Source organism: Haliotis cracherodii, unplaced genomic scaffold (genome assembly GCF_022045235.1).
Source record: "Haliotis cracherodii isolate W230 unplaced genomic scaffold, xgHalCrac1.p SCAF_48, whole genome shotgun sequence".
NCBI lineage: Eukaryota > Metazoa > Mollusca > Gastropoda > Lepetellida > Haliotidae > Haliotis > Haliotis cracherodii.
The window spans coordinates 244,432-269,113 of NW_027266306.1; the positions used below are offsets into that span (position 1 = coordinate 244,432).

The following is a 24,682-nucleotide window of genomic DNA, read 5'->3' on the forward strand; positions in this document are numbered from 1 at the left end:
TGATACGAGATAATTTCTTGTTCTTTATGATGCTACGAAACTACAATTCGGGCGTAGCTCCACCACGCACTAAGCATATTTCGATCATGTGATCTTAGAATCCAACATGTCGTCTAAGAAATCGTTGACTCAAAAACTGAACGACTTGGAGAAAAAGCTAACATTAGAGAACAGATTGCATGAAAATGACAGAAGAGGTAGACCGTTGCAGTCAGGATCCCCGGGCCCCAGACGGCCAAGTAAGTTTGATGGCCAGTGGGTTGAATAAACAAGCAAGCGTTCTGGTGTAGATTGTGAATCTCTAATTTGCTGTTTTGACATTTTCAGGGCCAAAACTGTCGCATCACATGAATTCGTGACAGTATGTTCACACGGTAGCAAAAACTGCTATATTTCTTTTGGTTAATCGTTTTTCTATTCATCTGAATGAAATAACTCATTTGAATCTGTATGCTGTCTTTTCTTACCTGTGATCTGTAGGCTTAATCTTTAATCTTTCTCTTGGACTGTCATAGTTTAGACTGTGAAAATATTAGATATTTCCGGACATTCACAACATTGAGCAGTTGTTTAGATACCAGAATTTAAAAATACAAAGTTGCTTGGTCTTGTCAAACAATACTGATAACCCATGTCTATAAAACATTTGTACATTTACTACTATACAGACCATGGGCGGGATACAGCTTTTTTTTGAAAGGGGTGGTGCACAATTAAGATCTATTTAATGTCTTTGGTGGTAATTTATACAGAAATAAAGATTTTTTTCGAAATATAAAGGGGGGGTGCGCACCCCTGCACCACTACCCCCTCCCCCTGTATCCGCCCATGCAGACTCTAGCATGTCAGTGAAGCCCTCATGTTTTTATATCAGCCTAGGTTGCTAAATCTAAAGGCATGGTGTTATCTGCTTTTTTTTAATCATATGATCAGATTCAGAATCCATTATTCTCCTGATGGTTAGAATGGTTTGTTATCAGCAACTTAGGACCATTGGAAATGTTAGTCTATATGTCAGTTGAAGTCATAGTGTATCATTTCATGCCAGGGGCGGTGAGGTACCTAGTGGTTAAAGTGCTTGCTCGTCACGCCGAAGAACCGGGTTCGATTCCTGACGTGGGTACAATGTGTGAAGCCCATTTCTGGTGCCCATCCCCCCGCCGTGGTGTTCCTGGAATATTGCTAAAAGCGGCTTAAAACCATACTCACTCACTCTAGGTGCCAGATGATAGGGTAAATGGTCGACTCATCTGCTCAGCATTTACCTTTTCAGCAGAAAATGGGGTAGCACTCGAAGAAAAAGTAAGAAACTTGAATGTAGAAAGAACCATGTCAAGTTAGGAACCGGTCATTTATTGGAGAGGGAGGGGTCAGCATGGTCAGGAGATTTTGATGCACTAAAGTACAGAAAATAATGACCCTCCCCTAATGCTTGTCATATTTTGGATGACCCTCTCCATGTCCTTGTACATATTTGTCATGACCCTCCCCGAACATGTTCATTACTTTTTATGACCCTCATATTTTTGTCGACTCTTCCCTGATTCCCCCTTACACCTCCCCCTCCCCATCATGAACGACTAGTTCCTTGCTTTGATAAACTGAGTCTTCACTATGTTCATTTCGTATATTTAATATTTAAATATGTTGGCCAGTGACCAATGATGACAGTCCGGTTTCCAAAATGGTAGGGTCCTTTTGGCTTATTCATGAAATAAATGTGGGCCATTTGCAAAAATAAGCCAAGGAATCCAATACATCATTTTCTGGGAACAAGCGGTCAATAAATCCCAGATGATACTTGGCCATTCCGTGGTGGTATCAATCTTTAACTTTCTGACATTCAGAATTCATGTTTTTTTATGATTCGACAACTTTTTAACTGAATGATAGTGAGTCACCAGTGTTTCAGTCAAATTATATATTTATCAGTACACTAGGACGGTTACGGCAGCACTTGCAATACTGGTACATTCAATATTTTTGGACCGATAGGGTTCATGGCCTATTTTACCAGTAAATTAATGGCGGTAAACAGAAACACTATAGACATGCTGAGACATTTTAGGAAGAATGTTACAGTTTCATAATCTTCATCAACCTTCTGTCATATGTATAAACAAGCATGCAAGTATTCCACTGCATGAAGTATGCTGCCATTGACACAGTGCTATGCGATTATTTACTTACACATGTCAAATTGATCTGTCAGTTTGATTTGATCATTGTTGATACTTTATCAAATATTTATGTGCTGGTTCTATAGCATTAGAAATTGGCACTAGTCGTGTACATGGTGTAGTCTTTGCCCAATAGGTAAGGTATCATAAGGAATAGTAGAAATTTACCCTTTTTAAGGATTTTGCTATATGTGTACAGGGGTAGAAACTAACAGCTATAGTCAACTAGTCCTTACAATGATAACATATAGAAAAACCCTTAAAATTGGCAAATTTCTACTCGTCCTTATGATACCTTAACTATTGAACAGATTGGCAAGGACTATAGGTCTAGTGCCAATTTCTAACGCTGTGTGTATCATTATTAGGACTAGTGGACTAAAACTGTTAGTTTCTATCGCTGTTCTGGGAAGACATCATGGCTATTTTTAGAGATTCATTAATGTTTCTTGTCTGAAGTTCACAGGGCAGATGAAAACTGGCTATCATAATTAGGATTTAAGAAAAAAGTCTTTTTTGCTAAAGAAAGTAATGATTCTGATGGACATTTAAAACAGAAAGCCCTGTGCACATGGTGGAGATTCCAGTGTCAGAAAATGTCCCGAGTAACCTGTTTCATGGATATGCTTGTCGTAAGAGGCGGCCAGATTGGTGCATGATGATGCTTGGTTGATTGTGTGTCATCGTGCACAATATGGGATGCTCATAATATCAATCTGTGGTTTGTCTCATGTAGAATGCATTTTTTAGGGAGTGTCGTGATATGCAGGGTTAGAAATTGGCACTAGTCCTATAGTCCTTGCCCAACTGCCCAATAGTTAAGGTATCATAAGGACTAGTAGATATTTGCCATTTTTAAGGATTTTGCTATATATTGTCATTATAAGGACTAGTGGACTAAAAATGTTAGTTTCGACCGCTGTTGTGTGATACATACAAATCATAGAAGCTTGGTAAGTTAACGCGATATTATCGTCATGATGTGATGATGATTGAGTGAAACATTTTGTTTTGATTTGGATCATATATTATAATGAACCCATTGTTCATGCTTTTTGTGAAGCTATTGATTTTTTAAGGCCTTATGTTTTTGTTTAGTTGGTTTACGGACTGACCAACAAAAAGAACCTGAAAATACAACCAAAATAAAATGACTTGACAAAAAAAATTCCCACAAGATTTTATCACCGCTGTCTGAAGAAATGGTGGCACATACATATAATAATCTTTATTCTACCCCCCCCCCCCAAAAAAAAACCAAATAACTTCTGTATCTTACCTTTTTTAACTTGTTTGTTTTTCATTCATAAGTAGCGATGCTTATTTGGAAGTTTTTGTATTTTTTTACCTCTTATTTTGAAGAATTTTTGGCGAAATGTTTTGTCAATCAACCAATAAAAAATAAAAGGCCTAAGCAGTATATTATGTCTTATATTTACAGTATGGGTGTATGATAAACCAGTAACCATGGTAACTGGATCATCTTCCAGAGGCAAGTCCGTTCACTGACTGTTAAAGTTCAGTTTCCACCCTTGCCGAACTAGGCTAGAATTTCTAGGCAATCAGTGGCTATTACGAGTTATGTCCCTTCTATGTCCTTCCTACTGACCAATCCGATTCCACCTCTCAAATAGCTTGCATTTGCTTCACACAAAATAGCGGCGCCCAGTCAAGACGAGAAGAACGATAATCAAATCTATATTGTTATAAAACGGGCCTTCGCATCAAATCACGAGAGCACCGTGATTAAAAACATGAAACGATTTGGAAAATATCTTTTGAGACTGAGTTTGAGGTACACATGATTTGCAAATCCTGCAAGCAACCGAAATCTGCATGGCAGTTTCCGAACCGTATATCGATTCCGTTATGCGATTTTGACTGGAATATGCATAGACACATTAGTACAGCCAAAATATAACTCTATAATACCAGCCTAGTTCGGCAAGGGTGAGAACTGGACTTTTACAATCTGTTAACTCCCTTACCTCAGGAAGATGTAACTGGACTGAAAATGAAATATTTTGAAAGAGTTTGTTGACGTGACTCATGTTAAACAGTTATTCCGATTGTTTTCTGGGGATTGCGATTATATGATGTCATTTGACATGTATGTTTTGTAAACATGTCACATAAATGATCTTTTTGCGTTGACAGGAAACTGATTTATCATTGCCCAACATTCGATAAGCTGTAGCATGTTGATTCGATGCTCAGACATAAAAGAAATGTTGTGGTTTTTATCATATTGCCTACCAGACCAACCCCTGATTTCCTTGTGCCAACCTCTGACTATGTTTTCATGCTTTTGAACCCTGTGAGGACCTGGGGTAGAATGTGTCCCCTGACCCTGTTGTTTGGCACCCCCGTGGGGACCCAGGATAGTCTAGAATGTGTCCCCCCACCCCAGTGCTTTTCAGCCCCGTAGGGATGGGGGGCAGCAACGTGTCCCCCCCCCCATTGCTTGTCAGCCCCGTGGGGACCCAGGATAGTCTAGAATGTGTCCCCCCACCCCATTGCTTTTCAGCCCCGTAGGGATCGGGGGCAGCAACGTGTCCCCCACCCCATTGCTTGTTAGCCCCATGGGGACCCAGGATAGTCTAGAATGTGTCCCCCCACCCCATTGCTTTTCAGCCCCGTAGGGATCGGGGCCAGCAACGTGTCCCCCACCCCATTGCTTGTTAGCCCCGTGGGGACCCGGGGTAGCAACGTGTCCCCCACCCCATTGCTTGTTAGCCCCGTGGGGACCCAGGATAGTCTAGAATGTGTCCCCCCACCCCATTGCTTTTCAGCCCCGTAGGGATCGGGGCCAGCAACGTGTCCCCCACCCCATTGCTTGTTAGCCCCGTGGGGACCCGGGGTAGCAATGTGTCCCCCACCCCATTGCTTTTCAGCCCCGTAGGGATCGGGGGCAGCAACGTGTCCCCCACCCCATTGCTTTTCAGCCCCGTAGGGATCGGGGGCAGCAACGTGTCCCCCACCCCATTGCTTCTCAGCCCCGTAGGGATTGGGGGCAGCAACGTGTCCCCCACCCCATTGCTTCTCAGCCCCGTAGGGATTGGGGGCAGCAACGTGTCCCCCCACCCCATTGCTTCTCAGCCCCGTAGGGATTGGGGGCAGCAACGTGTCCCCCCACCCCATTGCTTTTCAGCCCCGTGGGGACCTGGGGTAGCAACGTGTCCCCCACCCCATTGCTTGTTAGCCCCGTGGGGACCCGGGGTAGCAACTTGTCTCCCCCCCCCCCCCCCCCCGTGCTCAGTCTTCACTACAAAAATTTATTCCCAAAATACGATCCCTAACTTTATTCAGTACATATCCTAAATTTGTGAGTCTGGCATTTGACCAAGGGTTGGTGGGTAGTAACCAATAATACAATGGCCGAACATCTGGTTTTGATTCTCATCATGTGTGCAATCCAATGTCTGGTGTTGCCCCTCTTGACAATGGCTGGAATGGCTAATAGCAGCATGAAGCTCCACAGACACTCACTCTCTAGAACTGAAACCACAACCTTTGTTTTCAGCCTAACATTTATTTCCTTGTCTTGTGTTTGCCAGTCGTCCCAAGCTGGAATGATTACTATCGTCACAACTCCTGTGATAACAACTCACCTTTCCTATGGGATGTCTCCAGGTTTCGGGTCCCCAGAAACGAAAGTAGGAAAAAATGACATTTTAATATATTTTTCACTCAAAAATGAATTCAGTATGCTTGTTTAGCTTATTAGTGTTTTGTTTGGATGGTTTCGTTGTTTGCTTAAACTATTTTGAAAAGATGGACTGAGAATATTTTGCGATTATTTGTAATATGTGGTGGTAGTGTATGTGCACATGGTTGAACGGGTTGTTCTTGATGCTAGTGAGATATTTCCAGTGTTTAGATAACCATTTCCAGTTGTAGGGGCCAGTGGGGTAGCCTAGTGGTAAAAGTGTTCACTCGTCAGTCAAAGACCCGGGTTCGATTCCCGACATGGATACAATGTGTGAAACCCATTTCTGGTGTCCCCCGCCGTAATATTGCTGGAATATTGCTAAAAGCGGCGTAGAGCCATACTCACTCACTCACGCACTCACTCCAGGAGACAAACATTGAAGGAGTCATGATGACATGAAATATTTAGACATACTTACAATGCTCCTTTGTGTAGAACAATCATATCAAGTATGTTTTACTTTAACACTGAGGTGTCCCAAGAAAAATGGTTCTTAACAGACTTGAGATGGTGAGCTCACTGCATGGTTACCATGGTTACGAAGCATGTAAGACTACCTTAGAGTTTCGCTCACATGACTTATCTTGTGACTTTTTAATCAGAAAAGACAACTGAAATTTTGATGTGAATTGGAAGAATGCTTGAACTAGCCCCACCGAAGTCATGGAATAGAAAAATCTATTGATCTTTTTCTGAAATTAACACGAGACTCTCAACTAATCAGATGAAAGATTTCATTTGCAAGTGAAATCTTGTCTTGAAAGCATGGCAGCATGAATTACATAACTATACCTCACTACTCAACTTGACACTGTCTATATAACTTCATCTGATAAACTGGTTCTCTCCATCTCTGCACCTTGTATGCCACCCAGGAAACTATGCATGTCATGGCTGTTAGTGTTGACACATTTATTCTACACATGCCACATTACTAGTGTCGATTGGCCAATTGAAATGCGAAAGTTAACCCAGAAAAATCAGTACATGTATACAGAATAAAATTATGAAATCAGTAAATAACCACACAAGATCAATGAACAGTCAACAAATTATATTGAAATACACAGGATTTGGTTTACAGTCATTACATACAATGACCGTATCATGGCAGCAGCAAAAATGGTACTTTCCTGATAGGTATGCTCTCTACATTGGGCAAATAGGTAAGTCAGGTCATCGATGAAAGGCCTTGAATCAACCGCGTTTGGCTCTAACACTGTCTAACATAGGTATAGCCAGAGAGATATAACCTTCCAGAGATTACAGGAGGGGTCTTGAACCATGTAGTCTGTCAACAACTGTAAACAGGGACCAGTCAATCCTGCTCACACCGGAGCTCCATATTGATAGGCTATTGAAGGTGTCAAGCGCTGGGACCGAGTTTGGACAATAAGCAACTAAGGGAGGTCACTCTGTTTTGTGAGCTGCTGTGGGCTGCAAAAAGGAGTTTTGCCACACTAGCAATATGCTAAGACGTTTACAAGCACCTCATTTAAATCACCACAATAATCATCAGAAATGTAATTACGATATACACTGTCACATAACACCCATTGACCATTCATTGAGATTTAGGCTTACTTTTAAGTTGAAGTTTAGGTAGATTGCATATATTCATGCCATCCCATTTATGATACGCCGACAATTTTAAATATGATATGAATATGCTGTCTTTTAACTAAATTGTTAATCCAGGGATTTATCTAGGCAGATAGTATGCTCCAAGGCTGCAGCAAATTCAGTTTCGATTTCCAAAGTTTAACAATTCCTATCAGTATGGTTGTAAGACCAAGAAGGAAGGAGGCCTAATGCTCATGTATATTTTCTTGCATCATATACAATGTTGAAATACCTTGGAATTTCTAACTTCCGATTTTGAACAACTTTTCCCAAACTGCCTGCAGAGAGCACTCCAGCCTAGATACTATTCTCCTTCAACATGGTCAAGATCAGGTATTTATCAATGTTAACATTGCAGCATTAGGGAGTCATGGGGAAAGCGGGACCAGTTCTCGGTCAAGCTCCGCCCCCCTCGTCGGGTCGGCGACGCCCGGAAATGCAGCTTGATTGTCAGAGATTTCCACAGGAAAGGTGAGGATTAAATTAAGGTTGATGTGCAGCCACATGTACATGTTGAGTGCCATTGGAGTTGAGACGGATTCATTATATTGTATTGTATTATTCCAATCATTAATCATGATTTTACAACCAGTCTCCAACACTAGGTGCCGTATGGGTCAGTTTGACCTTTCCTTCAAAGTTGAACTGTCAAGATATGACTGAAACTGTTGAAACCAACAAACAATTGCATTCTCTTCACATTAGTACCAAGAGGTTGTCTTATGCATACAGGGGTGGTCGGGTAGCCTGGTGGTTAAAGCGTTCGCTCGTCACGCTGAAGACCCGGGTTCGATTCCTGACATGGGTACAATGTGTGAAGCCCATTTCTGGTTTTCCCCCAGCCGTGATATTGCTGGAATATTGCTAAAAGCGGCGTAAAACCATACTCACTCACTCACTCACTCTGATGCATACAGGTGCATAGTTGACAAAAAACGTGACATGTCTTTTTGTGTCCATTTCCTTGTTCAGTGGTCGGCGCCGCCCGGGCATGCAGTTGGATTGTCACCGAGGGCAACACAAGGCGCCAGACAGCGGGGAGATTGATCAGAAGTATGAAGAAATCATGAAGCAGTCTGGAATCCTCTCCATTAACGGAAACGTGAGTCCGCTGATGCTGCACGTTTTCAACATGGCTATTAAACACACAGTGCCATTTAGAAAGTGGTCAAATGTAACAAATGTTATATTTGGGATAACACTTTCTGAGCAAAGTACAGATTGTAGTACTCTATTTTTAGAGGGGGTTTGAGTCCCATCCGGGATTGGAACCCACACTGCCAGAGGGAGGCACCTAATCACCAGCACTTAAAGTCAGTGATCTCAGCCACCAAGCTTCCATGGCTTCCACTCTGTGAGTTGTCGATTGTCGACTAGGTGCCTCACTCTGGCAATGGGGGTTCTAATCCCGGATGGAACTCAAACCTTCCCCCCCCCCCAAAAAAAAAAGGACATAGAATCTGTACTTTACTAAGAAAGTGTTATCCCAAATATAACATTTTTTACAACATGGCTATTGTTCATGCATACCTCATTCTTTCGTATTTGTTGCGAAATTGCAGCAAAAATACGATAATAAGATTTCTTCCCTAATTCATATCTTCACGAATATCTGTAAGATTGCTGATTTGACGCTAAGCAATGTATTCACACACTTGTGTAATTCACAAGGTCTTTTGAACTTTCGTCGGGGAGTTAATGGATGACCACATGCTTCTGCAAATGATAAAATCCCTGAAAAATAGCGTTACCCTTGTATTGTAATGCTTTTGCCATTATGGTAGATTTGGGTCAGTATTGATGTTATGAATTGTTTTTCAGAAATACCCAACTGATATTAGTGACATGGAGCCCTTGGGTGAGCTGGGTCACGGCACCTGCGGCCAAGTCGTGAGGATGAGGCACAAGCTTACGCAGCACCCCATGGCTGTCAAGGTCAGGGTCATCCACATTTTGCCAGAGCTACTCTCTGGAATTATGTATACCTAGTACTTAACACAAGGACCACCTCCGTGGTCTAGTGGTAGAGCGTCCACCCGGAGAGCGGAAGGTCCGGGGTTTTGATCCCCCGCCGCGTCATACCAAAAGACGTTAAAAGATGGCACTTGTTGTTACCCTGTCCTGGTGCTCGGCATTAAGGGGCTAAAACAAGGACTGGTCGGCTCGGAGTCAGTATACTGTGTCTGAGTGGGGTATTCATGCTAAACTGCGGCATTGTATCTCAGTGGGCTAGCACTATAAATCGGCATCAGTCCGGACTAGTACAAGCAGCCACACACACACATGTGCATGCACGTCGCTATATAAGTGGAATAATCTTGGACGCGACGTTAAAACCCAATTTCACCTCACCTCACCTTAACACAAGGTCTTCGTTCTCTGGCCTTGAGGGCATCTACAAGACATTAAACACTTTTTATATCTCGACGTTCCTAGATACCGATATTTGGCCCCATATCTGCTGCAAATATCTTTAAAAAATTCCGAACCAAGTGACCGTGACCAAGGCTATTACATACCCCTGATGTACCATCAACTCATCAAAGACCCCAATCAGCCATAATCCTGTTGTTTACATTACTGGCTTCATCCTTTGTTCATGGCACTTGACTTCACCCATGGTCATCATCACTGCCCTTGTGTGTACACAACAGGCTTCTCTACTCCAGTATACAATATCTACCCTACTGTATAAACATTGCCTCCTACGTGTATATATACTTGCTTACTGCACTCTGTAAATCACTTGCTTGATAACGGTGTTAGAACCTACACCGAAACGTCGCTCTTAATTGTAATAAAGAAGTTGTTCATCCATAAATTCTTATCCTTACTTAAAAATTCCGAAGTTAAAATTAAAATGATCTCAGTCAAATTTATTAAAGTGTTTTAGTTTGGTGAAGTTGGTTTGTGTTTCACTAACAGTACCAGTTAAGAGGAGAAGGCTTAAAGACATAGTTGTATGTTTTTGAATCTCACTGTCATTGGATCTCAATTGTGTAGATTGATGCACATGATGTCAGTCACTGGATTGTCTGTTTCAGACTCGATTATTTACAGTTTGTTGGGGGGGCACTGGTGCCAGAAGCCTTTGGTTGCGGGCTGGAATCCCAGTTCGCCCCGATTATGTTTCTAGGTTTGTCAGCATCATACCCATGCTCATGGAATAATGGAATATTGCTGAGTGTGGGTTTGAACAACAAACAACAGAGAATATTATAGGATATGTATACTGTATTCGACGTAATAAGCGCCCCGCTCTAATAAGCGCCCATGGCGATATTTTGCTAATATAATGGCAAGCGAACAATCCCAATTAGCATCCCTTCCGATTGATCAATGTACACAAGACTTATTCATTCGTGTATAATACGCACGCGTGTGTTATATACACCCTAAATTATGGGCAATTAAATTCTGGAAAAAAAAATAAATAATCTGTCGTATATATACAGTTCAGGCCGTCAGTATAAACCACGAAATTTATCTTTCAACTTTGTTTTTTTCCACCAAAATAATATTCTAATAAGATATCCCTATTTCTATTTTTGAGAGCGCCCTGGGCGCTTATTACGTCGAATACGGTATGTATTTCTTTGACATTCATGTATCAATAAGTGATATGCATGAAAAGAGCTATGACTCCCACCATGTGTTTTCAGCAAATGAGAAGATCTGGCAACAAGGAGGAGAACAAGCGTATCATCATGGACCTGGATGTTGTGTTGAAGAGTCACGACTGTCCCTACATTGTCCAGTGTCTAGGAACATTCATCACCTCGGTGAGTCTTCCGGCACTGGGGGCGGTCGGGTAGCCTAGTGGTTAAAGCGATAGCTCGTCACGCCGAAGACCCGGGTTCGATTCCCGACATGGGTACAATGTGTGAAGCCCATTTCTGGTGTCCCCCGCCGAGATATTGCTGGAATATTGCTAAAAGCGTCGAAAAAAAACTCACTCACTCACTCACTCACTCACTCTTTTGGCACAGTCCTTCACTACCTCGTGGTTTTTTTAAGACCTTGATATCTCAATAAGTCGACATTAACCAAGTGTAATTTCTAACCCTCTCCCAAGGCTTGCAAAAAACTTATGAACATTTTCAAATGTCTAAAATCTGCATAACTTCAGACTTTTCTTACGGTTCAATAGGAATGGGACGAGTCCAAATTTACTACCTGGGTATCCAACCCCCTATTACCCGAACCTAACCGGGTACACACTGCAGGCCTCAAGAGTTGGGAGTTGTCTGATTGGGAATTGTTTTACCGCAGCCCTGGCCAAAACTGTTTAGATACATGTATCAAATGATCAGATCATCCGTACAAGAAGTTGACCGAAGTGTTATCTTTACTCAAACATATGCAAGTCAAAAAGGAATGTGTGTATCGTCAGAAAGAGATGCGAACATTAGCAACATGTAGTGTCACACTGAGCTATAGTGAGTTTTTGTCTGTGAACAATATGTCACATGACTAACCACAGGTACGGGTAGTCCTGTGGGTACCGGGGTCCTATTCAGGACCCACCTGACCCGAGTACCCGACTTACCTAAGTTACCCGTCCCAGGCCTTCAATTCAATCCAAGCTGAAATGCTTTGAAATGCCTGAATACTATTCACAGCTGCGATAAGACAAGCTCACTCATGTGATTAATTTGTTGCAGACTGCTGTTAAAGGTCAAGGTCACTTGAGATTACGTTAATGAGATCGCCTTAATAAGTTATTATCATCAGTTATGATATAAAAGTAGTTATGTCTATTTTTGTTTTCAGAGCGAAGTATGGATCTGTATGGAGCTTATGTCCACCTGTCTAGATAAACTGTTAAAAACGAACAAGGAAACCAATTCCAGAAAAAATCCTGGGGAAAAATGGCAGTGGCAGTGAGTAACTTGACAAACATTATATCACCTTACCTTATGCTGATTCATACCTATTGCTTATCTCATCTCAATTCCGAAAGGTAGATTCAATTCCTGACATTGGTACAACGTGTGAAGCCCATTTCTGGTGTTCCCCGCTGTGATATTGCTGGTATATTGCTAAAAGCCGCGTAACACCATACTCTCTCACTCCGAAAGGTAGTGGAAACCACCTGAACTGTGTTCCCAGAGAACAGAAAAAAAAGCTCACCCGAACACAGCCCTGAGCTGTGCATGGCTTGAATATTGCTAAAAGCAGCGTAAAAACCCACTCGTCACCAAATCGGAATTATCCATGACCAGCATTGTTAAATCAAGCTGATCATAATGATGTTTTACTTGTCTTTTAGAACAGTATGTCTTTGCAAATGTTGACTGTTTTCGATGCAGTAAGATGTTTATAGTTTTGGTACTAATATATGTTTTCTCTTTCCACAGATTGTCAGGGCATTACATTACTTAAAAGAAAATCATGGTGTGATACATAGAGGTAAGCATGGATGATCGAGGGTTGCTATGTCTTTGAGTTCTACTAGCGGTTAAAGCATTTGCTCATCATGCCAAAGACCCACGTTCGATTCCCGTGGGAAGCACCGCCAGACAATCTTGGCCATCTATTAGATATTCCAGATTGTTCTTTTGTTCAGTTTACAAATTTTGAATCGAGAACTTTGATAAAATATTTTTCAAAGCGAGGCTGGAATGGATGTTTCCATTTTGAAATTAGTCCATAAAGGTCGAGAAAGCTGCTTTCTGATTGGCTAATGTCACTCTTAGTCCAATCTCATTAAAATCAGATCTTAGTTCTCGCTACCGCTAAACAAAGATCTGAGGACATCCCATTACGGGTCACGTCAGATCGACCTTGCGCGAACTTTGACCGACCAATGGAATGACCAATCAGAAGGCAGCTTTCTGGTACTTTACGGCACTAATTTCAAATTGGCGACTACGCTTCGAAACATATTTTGACAAATTCTCGATTACAAATTTGAAACCTGAACAAAAGAACATTCTGGAAATAGCTAATAGATGGTGTAGATTGTATGGATACAGTCGTTAAACCCATAACTATCGTTCGGAGTTAAAGTTTTCGAGGCTGCATGATTAGAAATCCCATTTCGACTGTCACTTTCATAATCTGGTAAGCGATGCTCTGATTGGTCGGATGAAAGGTCGTTCTGACGTGACCCGTAATGGGATGTCCTCAGATCTTTGTTTAGCGGTAGCGAGAACTGAGGTCTGATTTTAAGGAGATTGCTCTTAGTCATTTCGTTGGTCGGTCAAAGTTGGTGTGAGGTTGTTCTGACAAGACCTGCAATGGGACGTCCTCACTTCCTTGAGTTGTGATAGCAAGCACTTAGATCTGATTTTAATGAAATTGGAGGCATACACTGTATTATTTCATTACCTGACGGAAAATAGACATGCTTCATCACTGTTCATTACTACACCTCTCATCGGCTGTTGGCATTCACGGGTGATGGCCGGAGAAAACAGTATATACAAATATATAAAGTAAAGATAAATTAATTCTTGTCTTAAAGTTTAATTGTGTCGATTTTTCATTATTTCAGATGTGAAACCATCCAATATTCTGTTGGATGAGAATGGATCCGTGAAGTTGTGTGATTTCGGCATCAGTGGGAGACTGGTGGACTCGAAGGCCAAGACTCGCACAGCAGGCTGTGCTGCATATATGGCAGTGAGTTGGTTATGACTTGAAGAAAGGGGCACTCATTACCATGTTTCCTTTTTCATTGTGTTTGATAATCCTTTTCAACTTGTGAATCCCCAGGATTGTTTTGTGAAGTATATTGTGCATTACATGTGTTGATATGGTTATAACTGTCCATATGTTTGTCCAGTGAAGTTTCAAAGTACATTTGTCACAGGTTTCATATTATAAGTTATAGCAGTATCATGAGGGGAACATGTGGTTTAATGAGTTCCCTGACGCGGGACCCATAACAAATTTTTCTTACCGACATGTTTTAAAATTAATTGAAAACAGCTGTTTGATTCAGTTGAGGTTAACTTGTGCTATGTCACGTTACTTTCATTGATTCAGAAAAAGCATGCAGCATGTGAAAGTGGGGTATAACAGATTTATTCAGCCTCTCAGAAATCCACGTGCGGCTTGTCTTGCTCATGGCGGGATATCAGGGATTTATTCAACCGTTGAGATATTATTTCCCTCCAAGGCGGGATACATAGTTTTTTTATCAAGATCACATGGACCAATCAGATCTTATCATTCTGACATGACGGTATGATATAATAAATTAGGTCACAAGCTATATTTGTTAAAAAATTTGATAACCAAGTGTGATCCTAGGCACCATATTTAGCCTTGTCATTGTGATTTCAACAGTGACACTGGCACAGTGTTCAAGGAAATCCATCCTTGTATGAAGACAGAATACAATATTTTACCTTCAGTTCTGTGTGAAAAGTGGCCTTAGGTCTATTTACATGTAGTGCTGTGAGGCCACACTTTTTTTTTTTTATTTGCTTTACAGCAGGTGGGTGAGGAAAAAAAGGGAATTACATTTGTTTGAGGTTTTCTACTTCACTACGGGTTGGCTGGTATAAAAATATAAAAATGGTTTTATGTATGAGAAGAGCCTGCCACACAGCTGTTGATTTAAGCAATGCAAACCTGACGAATCAAGCGGGAATACAGTTGTGCATCTATGCATCCTATCAATTTCAGGAACGACTAAAAAACTTTCTTTTGATTCCCATGTTTAATATATGTCAATTTCAGTAGATTCTTTTCAAAAAAAATTTTTTGGTTGCAATATGCCATCAGCTAAATAGGGGGATGAAAAAAAGAGCAAATTCTGAATTAAATTTCTTTCCATTTCAACAAAATTTGACTTTGCTGGATCCGTAGATCAATTAAAAAAAGAGTGTGGCCTAATGATACACTCATAACAATACCCGTGGAGAATGTGACGCCAGCACCCCTACTGCTTGTCAGAGAGTGACTACATTGGGTATCTGTGTGAATTTTGGGTGACAATAGGTCCCTTGCAACATATGCTGGTTGTAAGAGGCGAACTTATTGATCGGTTGGTCAGGCTCGGTAACATGATTTATGGCGTGTCATCGTACCTCAAACATTGTCAACAGTGTGGATCGTTGCTCATAGTATCAATCACTGGATTGTCTGGCCCAACCTTGATTGTTTACATACCACCATCCTATAGCCGGAATATAGAAGACCTATGTTGCCAGGGTGAAGTAGCCATTAGTATTCTCAGAGTTCTTCATATTAGGCTTGAAAAAATAAAAGAATTAGTTCTCAGGCAATGACTTTTGAAAATATAGTGCGGGGCGGGCGGGGGCGGGCGATGTTTTTGTTTTGTTTTGCTTCAAACTAGTATGTCACCAGATAAACAGTTGTGTACCATCAACCTGGGAAAGGGCCTATCTACATAAACAAGCATACAAACTCCTATTGCCACCATGACCATTACATGAGATGTTCAGTACATGGGTGCACATGTAAAGGGAAGTAACTGTGTGCTCCATTGGATCGCATTGCTTTTAAGTATTAGAATTTTTATATTTTGGGGGGGGGGGGGGGGGGGGGGGGGGGTGAATGGAAATAAAAACTAAACATGCGGCAGACTTTAGGATGATGCGGGCGGTGCCTGAGAACCAAGATTATTATTATTTTTAGCCTTATATGTACATGTTTATGTTTTTCTTTTTCAGCCTGAGAGAATTGACCCACCAGATCCTGCCTGTCCTGATTATGATATTCGAGCTGATGTCTGGAGCCTGGGAATATCACTGGTAATTTGAAGAACCAGTTTCTTGAATGTTGCTAGAAAATCAATGTTGTCTATAATTTGAATCAGTTATCCACTTGTCATGCTTATGTGAGAATTCAGGAACTGTTTTTTTTGGTCACATTTTGTTGGTGTGTATGTGATTTGGATGGTATAAAACTGAAACACATACCTACAGTGACCTAAACAATTTCTCTTTTGATTTTCTCAAAATAGGGCAAAACCTCTTTTTTTAATGTTTTTTGTTTTTTTCTGTAGAAAATATTGACATTGACAGTGTAATGTTGTACTTTTATATATCTACAAAATTGGATATTTTGCTTTGATAAGGGTATGTCCAGTGATTTTATTCCATATATTTCCAAGTAACATTGCAAACTTCACATTTCAAGAACAGTTGTTCTGTTGTTTCAACTTAGGATTTTACAAAAGTCAATATATCTTATGAATGATCAGACCAGTGCCCATGTGCGTTCTGTCTAATGATATGTCACTGCTTCTGGGTCAATGAATAAGATGGAAATCTTCCCATTTTTGTGGGTAGCCTTGTGGTTAAAGTGTTTGCTCGTCACGCCGAAGACCCGGGTTCGATTCCCGACATGGGTACAATGTGTGAAGGCCATTTCTGGTGTCCCCCACTGTTATATTGCTTGAATATTGCTAAAAAGCGACGTAAAACCATACTCACTCTCACTCATATCCAGGTGTGGTTGGGTAGCCCAGTGGTTAAAGTGTTCACTTGTCATGCTGAAGACCCAGGTTTGATTCCCCACATAGGTACAATGTGCGAAGCCCATTTTTGGTGTCACCAGCAGTGATATTGCTTGAATATTGCTAAAAAGCGGTGTAAAACCATACTCACTCTCACTTATATCCAGGGGTGGTAGGGTAGCCTAGTGGTTAAAGTGTTCGCTTGTCATGCTGAAGACCCGGGTTCGATTCCCTACATGGGTACAATGTGTGAAGCCCATTTCTGGTGTCCCCCGCCGTGATATTGCTGGAATATTGTTAAAAGCGGCGTAAAACCATACTCATTCACTCACTCACTCACTCATTTGTACACGGTCTTCCAGGTGGAGCTTGCGACAGGGGAGTTCCCTTACAAAGACTGTAAGACAGATTTTGAAGTTCTCACCAAGGTCCTGCAAGAGGACCCACCCCTCCTCCCACCCGGAGAGAGTTTCTCACTCGACTTCTGCTCCTTCGTCCGAGACTGGTCAGTTTTCTATGTGTTTTTGATAGGCATTTAGTTATGATTATGATCCGGAAGAATAGGTCTTCAGCACCTCATGCTTTTTGGTAAGAGGCGACTAACGAGATCGGGTGGGTGTTCAGGCTTGCTGACTTGGCTGATGCATGTCATCGTATCCCAACTGGGTAGATATTAATGGATCACTGGATTGTCTGGTCCAGACCTGATTACTTGCAGACAGACATCATATTGCTGGAATATTGCTGAGTGTGGATTTTAAATTTTAAAAAAATGTCAGGCATTTTGAGATTATTGTTCCTGTTCCATGTCTACATACTGGGGCAAGAACACCTGCCAGTTAGGTTTGTCAAACTTCTGCAACGCATTGAAAATAATAGTGATACAATGAATACACGTTATGATTTAATTTATTGACATGTCAATTATATCTAACTGGTAAAATTTTCATGCAACTGAGTTTTTTTTTCAATTTTCCAGTTTGACGAAAGATTACAAGAAAAGGCCAAAGTATAAGAAGTTATTGGTAAGTTCATACTGCAGCCCATGATTATCGTGGTTATTACCTTTAATTTAAAGATGGTACTTGCTGTTATACTGCTTTGCGCTCAGCATTGCGGGAATAAGACATGGATTGGCTGGCTCGGAGTCCGTATGCTGTGTCTGAGGGGGGTATTCAAGTTAAGTTGTACCATAGTATCTCTATGGGATAAAACAAGCATCAGTGTGGATTAATACAATCAGTGTTCCCGCTGGCTTGTGAAACTGCCAATCCTTGTGAACTGGCAACTCTAAAAATTACCAGTCCCCCCTAATTTTAGCCAGTCCCAACTTTCAACAAATGAAAAATATTTTGAATGTGACGTTAAACCTCACCATTTCACCTCACCTAACTTACAACAAAATGCCAATTAATATTCTGGGTAGAACAGAAGCAAGATTGCATTTTGAGATTTGAAAAATACTTCGTTGATACATAATGTCTTAGGAAGGCTTTATTGATAATATTATTGTGAATGCATGCCAACTATTGCATAATGGTGTGGTATTGCTGTCGCATTCTTGACAACAGTGTTACCATGTAGGATGGTGGGATATAGTCATATCATTGCTGACAACATTGTTACCATGCAGGATGGTGTGATATAGTCATATGATTGCTGACAACAGTGTTACACTGTGAGATGGTGCGATATGGCTGTAACATTGCTGACAACGGCATTACACTGTAGGATGGGGTGATATAGTCATATCTTTGCTGGCAACAGTGTTACACTGTCGAATGGAGCGATATAGTCATATCATTTCTGACAACAGTGTTACACTGTCGGATGGTGTGATATAGCTTTTACTTTGCTGACAACATCGTTACGCTGCAGGATGGTGTGATATAGCTTTTACATTGCTGACAACAGCATTACACTGTAGGATGGTGAGATATAGTCATATCATTGCTGACAACAGCGTTACACTGTACGATGGTGTGATATAGCTTTTACTTTGCTGACAACAGCATTACACTGTAGGATGGTGGGATATAGTCATATCATTGCTGACAAAAGCGTTACACTGTGAGATTGTGCAATATAGCTGTAACATTGCTGACAGCAGTGTTACACTGTATGATGGTGCAGTGTAGCTCTGACCGGTGGTACATTGTTGACTGTGACAATAAGAAATGTTTTGTGGCACCTTCAACCAATGAAAGTATCTTGTATGAGTATGTTTATGAAAAGTCTTGTACTGCTGGGGCGGTGGTGTAGCCTAGTGGTTAAAGCTTTCACCCGTCACGCCGAAGGCCGGGTTTGAATCTCCACATGGGTACAATGTGTGAAGCCCATCTCTGATGTCCCCTACTGTGATCTTGTTGGAATATTGCTAAAAGCGGCATAATCCATACTCACTTACTCACATTTCTACCACTAGAATTTTGAATTTTCTACCACTAGAATTTTGAATGTTTTGTTTGATCCCCAGGAGCATCCGTTCATCAAGAGATACGAGAAGGAGCATGTAGACGTAGCATCGTGGTACATAGGAATATCTAAACTCATTGAGACGAAGGCGTCATGACACCTGTGTCGGGTGAGTCTGAAGGATGGACACAAGCGATATACATCATTAGCATGCTAGGAATCATGAATTGAACAATGTATCCATGCATAGAATATGTACACCTGGTGATTTTCCAGATGTTACCAATTGCCATAATTTGAGGTTAGCATTTCATAGTTTGCAGGGATGTGAAATCTCCGCGGAAACGTGGAAAATCACATCTTTTAAAACAGTCAATCTCATTAAAATCAGATTAGTTTTCACTACCGCTAAACAAAGATCTGAGGACATCCCATTACAGGTCACGTCAGAACGACCTTTCGCGAATTTTGACCGACCAATGAAATGACTGACAAGAAATCGACAGTAGCCAATCAGAAGGCAGCTTTCTCGAGCTTTACGACACTAGTTTCAAACTGGCAACTACGCTTCGAAACATATTTTGACATATTCTCGATTAAACAAAATAAAACTGATAAGAAGAACATTCTGGAATGGCTTATATATGGCCTAGATTGTATGGATATAATCATAAAACCCATAACTGTCCTTCGAAATACCCAGTGTTCAATATTCCGTGGTTGCATGATAAGAAAACACATTCCGACTGTCACTTTCATGATCTGGTAAGCGCCGCTCTGATTGGTTAGATGAAAGGTCGTTCTGACGTGAGCCGTAATGGGATGTCCTCAAATCTTTGTTGAGCACAGCGAGAACTAAGATCTGATTTTAATGAGATTGTAAAACAGTAGTCCTAGGGAAAATATCATCCTCTGTATAAAAATATTATCTTGTTTTCGGACAAACGTCGTGGATTGTCCTGTTTTCGATCAGAGCTTTCAGCATCATATGTTTGCCTTTATTATTATTCATGACACAATACTGTTATCATCGGATCATAGGTTTTCGGACATCATATGTTTTCTATCATGAATACTTGCACTTTAACGTTTGAATGCATGATTCCACAATGTATCAATGCATAGAGAATTTACACTTGACGATTGTCCGGATATCACTGATTGACACAATGCGTGGTTGGTGTCTCAGTATGAATTCACTATTCACTGATGTAACTAGTCACCTAGTCACCTAATGGGACAAAATCCGCTGTGCAGAGCACCCCTGGGGCTTCCTGTGAAGATCCAGGTTAGAATATGTCTTTAGAAACCCATGCTTGCTGTAAGAGGCTTGCTGACTTGGTTGATGCATGTCATCTTATCCCAGTTGTGTAGATTGATGCTCATGATGTCATTCACTGGATTGTCTGGTCCAGACTAGATTATTTACAGAACGTTGTCTTATGTCTGGAATTTTGCTGAGTGCAGTGAACACAAAGACAACAGCAATACAGTATCCTGCTACATATTTCTGGCGGTGGGATAGCCTTACATTTAAAGTGTTCGCTCGGATTCAATTCCCCACATGGGTACAATGTGTGAAGCTTATTTCTGATGTTCCCTCTCTTTATATTGCTAACAGGGGCGGTCGGGTAGCCTAGTGGTTAAAGCGTTTACTCATCATGCGGAAGACTCGGGTTCGATTCCCCACATTGGTACAATGTGTGAAGCCCATTTCTAGTGACCCCCGCCGTGATATTGCTGGAATATTGCTTAAAAGCGGCGTAAAACCATACCCACTCACTCACTATATTGCTGACATATTGCCAAAAGAGGCTTAAAACATTATATGTTGTCTTGCAGTTCTCCAATGATACGGTCGGCTGCAGATGTCTGTGACGACCACCTCCCGACGTCCACCGTCTAGTTAGACCGCCCAACAGCGGCCTGTCCGACAGGCGGTGAAGACACTCGGTGTACCTGTACCATCATCAGACCTGGCTCAGAACTATACGCGTTGTAACCTGTGCTGAGTGGGGAGCGTGAGGAGGGTAGACTGAGTGAGTGAGTGAGAGATTGTCGGAGCAATTTAACATGTGGATGAATGAGAGAAACCACCTCAATTGTATGTCCAAGCCCATTTCACTCGATCTGATACATAAGTAGATTGAACTGGTTTGTAACGGATACGACTGAACTGGAACCGGTTTTGCTGCTTTTCGGGTGTTGCTGTTGGTTACTTCAGCATTAAACTGGTTTGTACTGACTGTGACCAGTTGGTAATCCTGGAGGCACAAGCTGTGAGTGTTTGATACTGAAGTGGGACAGAAAGATGAACGTCAGATGTACAGCTATAATGATAGCATCACACTGCATTTACATCTTCAAAAACATTTTTCAAAAGGATTTTTTGGTTTCTTTTATACAACCAGCCATGTCTTGGGGCACAAAACCTGACAATCTTCATATCAAACAAAAAACAAACATCGGATTTGCCCTAAGTAGTGAGATTTTAGATATTTACTACAATAGCACAGATGTTTATTAAACTAAACATGGGACACCATAGACTTGGAGGCCGATATTCAGCCTCAAATCTGCCCCGAGTCTGCAGCAAATGTAAGTAAGTAAAAAGGAACTTTTTAAAATATCTGAGTTTGGCGAATTTAGTTTGACAAGATAAATCCCCGACAGCTGTCCACTATTTACAATTTCAGTCATGATGGAGACTTGTTGGAAACAATTCCACCTTGTCATACTGAAGGGGTTGTTTCATCTTCAGTGATATTATAATGTGCTGATCTGTCTGATGGTTACCTGCATCAACAGAAACATTCGTGGGGATCATGAGAACAGGGAAACACAACAGTCCATCACATGTGTGAAGCAAATACCATTCCTGTTGAAACACCACTGTCATCATTTTGTAACAGTTGCTCTGATATCACTGAACGTTTAATATATATACTGGTAATGAATAATACCAAAGAGACCTATTCTACCTTCTGTAGGTGAAAACAGTGAAGGTTTCTTTTCAGCAGGAATTTCACATGATTATACTTTAGAAAGTCTAATTTCAAATTACCAGCCCTCGATTTACATTAATATTTTACCAACCAATCACCATCTACATGAGGGACATGGGGGTTTGCTACAGAGACCCTCTATTCGCGAACAGTCAACATTGGGGTTATGACATGAACCCCTCAATTGCTCTTCGATCACTGCCGATGGATGAATGAAAACCTGTGAATGCTGGTATACAAACTTTAGATGTGGTCAGAGTCAGTTGTGGCACGAATACAACACAAACAATATAACATTGTCAGCTGTTTCTGTTAGGGCTGGGACGAGTCCAGATTTACTACCCGGGTACCCACCCCCTACTACACGACCCTATCCGGGTACCCGCTGTAGGCCTCAAGAGATAGGTACAAAATGTCCGATTGGGCATTTATTACCATAGCCCTGGCAAAACGTATTGAGACACATGTAGTAAACAATCTGGTCATGCATACACTGAAGTTGAATTAAGTTACATCTTTATTCAACCATATGAAAAGTCAGATGGAATGGGTGCATAATTTTTGTCATTAAACAATATATTAAGTATTAACCACGGGTCCAGGTAGTTCTGTGGGTACCCGGGTCCTACTCAGTACCCACCAAACCCGGGTACCCGAGTTACCCGTCCCAGTCCTAGTTTCTGTGAATGGATGCTGTCGGCATTCCATGGTAGGAGAGTCCCCACAGGATACCTCAGGCTTAATGCAAATGTCAACTATGGTAAGATGAATAACCCTGGATGATCCAGTGAAAAGATAAAGTACATTATTCTTAGTGTGAGTCTTATTAGAGGCCCCGAATACTCACGATCTGAAGGGGCGTTGGGTAGCCTAGTGGTTAAAGCGTTCGGTCGTCACGCCGAAGACCCGGGTTCGATTCCTGACATGGGTACAATGTGTGAAACCCATTTCTGGTGTCGCCCACCGTGATATTGCAGGAATATTGCTAAAAGCGGCGTAAAACCATACTCACTCACTCACTCAGATCCGAAAACATGTTTGTTGACATCGTACAACACTAAAGTTGTCAGTCATTTTCTGAAGCACTCTCTCTACATGGACTACCAGTGAAAGACCTAATGTGGTGTTGACCCATATCACTTGCCCCTTCCCATTGGAGATGCAGTATGGGAATCATTAACTCAGCATGTCAAGTTCTTAATATGGTGTTTTGTATCAAGACCAAACTCTCAAAATGTGTGTGGGCGGTGGGGTAGCCTTGTGGTTACAGCATTCGCTCGTCACGCCGAAGACCCGGGTTCCGATTCCCAACATGGGTACAATGTGTGAAACCCATTTCTGGTGTCCCCCGCCGTGATATTGCTGGAATATTGCTAAAAGCGGTGTAGAACCACTGACTCACTGTATTGTAACTGATTTTTTTTATGGCTAAGTGTCTGAATGGTATGTTGATCTGACTGAAGATCTCCATCAATTCGGAACCTATTTGTGTCCCAGTTTTGCAGAACAAAATGTCCATCACATGTTGATAATGTCATAGAGAAGCCCGTTTCCTTAGTTTGTTGATCACAGATGTTCGTTACATACACACCAGGCCAAAACAGACCAATTCATCTTAATGCATTTAGAGTGAACTTTAGCATTGTGAGAGAAGCGGAGTGGATCTCCGGTTGTGTGACATGTTGAGTGTACATACTTGTGTATAGGCTGGGAATGTTTGTGAGTGCAAGTGGACACACAGTAGACCTATTGTCATATACGTTGCTGTATGATTAAATTGATATCAAAAGTGGCATTGGCTTTGTTCTTTATTACGGAGGGGTAGCCAGGGGGTTAGTGATCACACGTCATGCTGATGATGGCTTGGGTTTGATGGTACGATGTGCGACACCTATTTTTTGTGTCCACCGTTTGTGTTCTTTGTTTAACACCACACTCAGCAAAATTGCAGCTATATGATGGCGGTCTGTAAATAATTCAGTCCAGATCAGACAATCCAGTGATTGACATCATTAGTATCGATCCACGCATTTGGGGTACGATGGCACGTATCAACCAAGTCGGCGAACCTGACTGCCCGATCCCCTTAGTCGCCTCTTACAACAAGTCGCCTGTTACGGCAAGCATGAGTTGATGAAGACCTATTCTCTACCCGGATCTTCGCGGGTCTTGTCATAAGAGGTGACTAGCGGGATTGGGGGTCAGGCTCGCTGACTTGGTTGATGCATGTCATCGTATCCCAGTTGCGTGGATAAATGCTCAAAATGTTAATCACTGGATTGTCTGGAACAGACTCGATTATTTACAGACC

The 24,682-nt window shown here is 41.5% G+C and overlaps 1 pseudogene; it reads left to right on the forward strand.

Annotated features, from left to right (window-relative positions):
• The first annotated feature begins 94 nt into the window (after window positions 1–94).
• Window positions 95–24,154, forward strand: LOC139441895 (dual specificity mitogen-activated protein kinase kinase 7-like; annotated as a pseudogene).
• Window positions 24,155–24,682: the final 528 nt, after the last annotated feature.